Here is a 1,380-nt window from a genome sequence, read left to right on the forward strand (position 1 = left end):
ACTTGCAGACAGTACCCACTTGACCTGACTTCAATGGCTGGATGATCAAAACTCAACTAGAAGAAAGAAGAGGAAAAATAGAGTAATCTGCTACAATTTGAAGAACTTGTCCTATATTTATGGATGCAGTATCTCAAAAGAGGGAACAAATCTTTATAGCGAACATCATTCTCACCCCCTCAGTATGCAGGATGGACAGGGATGGGCAACTTAGACACTGGCTACCCAAAATGGGGTTCTACAAAGAAGTGACTAGCTTACAAGCTTTCAAGAGGGAGCCTAGTTCCAGACACGGCAGGGGAAAGTAGAATCTCCACTGAGTTGTTTCCAACCTGTCTGGATGGGGCTGGTGAAAGGATATGGGGATAAAATTCTCGTGGTTCAACAGTGAATAATTGTTATCAGAACTGACTGTGAGGGTTGGAAATGCAAAGGTAGATGTTTTGTAACAAAAGGAGGGGAGCGGTTGATTTTGCAGTCCAGGAGCAGAGAAGTCCCTGGGATCATCAAGGGAGAAGAGCGGAGTGTGGGACCCTATCGAAAGAAGCAGTGATGCCAGTGATATAGGCAGAGATGATGATGTGAAGAGACGGAGCAGCTGGGGACTCTTGACTCAGTGAGGGAGAGGGTCTGTGTGCTAACGGCTGGGGGGCAGGCTTGAGGGGTATACCCTTTGATTGTTTGAAGACGCATGGCAGGGACTGTAATCTTTGCAATGAAACAAAATACAATATAATGACTGTAAAGCTAATGTTCTCCCGTGTAAGCTATCACATAATTCACAATAAAAATTAAAAATGAAATGGACCCATCACAACCATATTGAAGGGAGTGAGCAGATAAAGGGACAAGAGAATACTCCCTTTATAGAAACCTGATATCGATTTGCAGACACAGGTGTGAGTATTTTTTTTCCCTCCTTTTCCTTCTCTTCTTTTTCACTTTCTACTAATTTCCTCTCTGGTGATCAGAGGTGAGACCTCTAGGAGTAGATATCCCAAGGGAAGGTTCTATGACACACAGAGTATTCTGTGGCACATGGAGTGTTCTTTGGCAGGGAGAACTGTGCAGTGTATAGAGTTCTGTGGTGCATGGATCACTGGGAGCAGAATCGAGAAGCACAGATTCAAAGGGAAAGAAACAACAGAAAGCGTCTGCACCTGGAGTCTCTTCCAAAACAGGTTTGGCCAGCCCTTGACTGGTTCTCACTAAGAGTAACTGAATGGCTTTGAGGAGAGGGAAAAAAAACAAATTTATGTTAGATTAGAGAGTACAGAGAGAACATCATGAAATTTCTCAGGTGGCTGTGAAGACAATAGGTGATGTTGTTGTTGTTAAGTGTTGTCGAGTCAATTCCAACCCATAGCGACCCTGGATAGG

Source organism: Chrysochloris asiatica, unplaced genomic scaffold, assembly GCF_000296735.1.
Source record: "Chrysochloris asiatica unplaced genomic scaffold, ChrAsi1.0 scaffold00046, whole genome shotgun sequence".
Lineage (NCBI taxonomy): Eukaryota > Metazoa > Chordata > Mammalia > Afrosoricida > Chrysochloridae > Chrysochloris > Chrysochloris asiatica.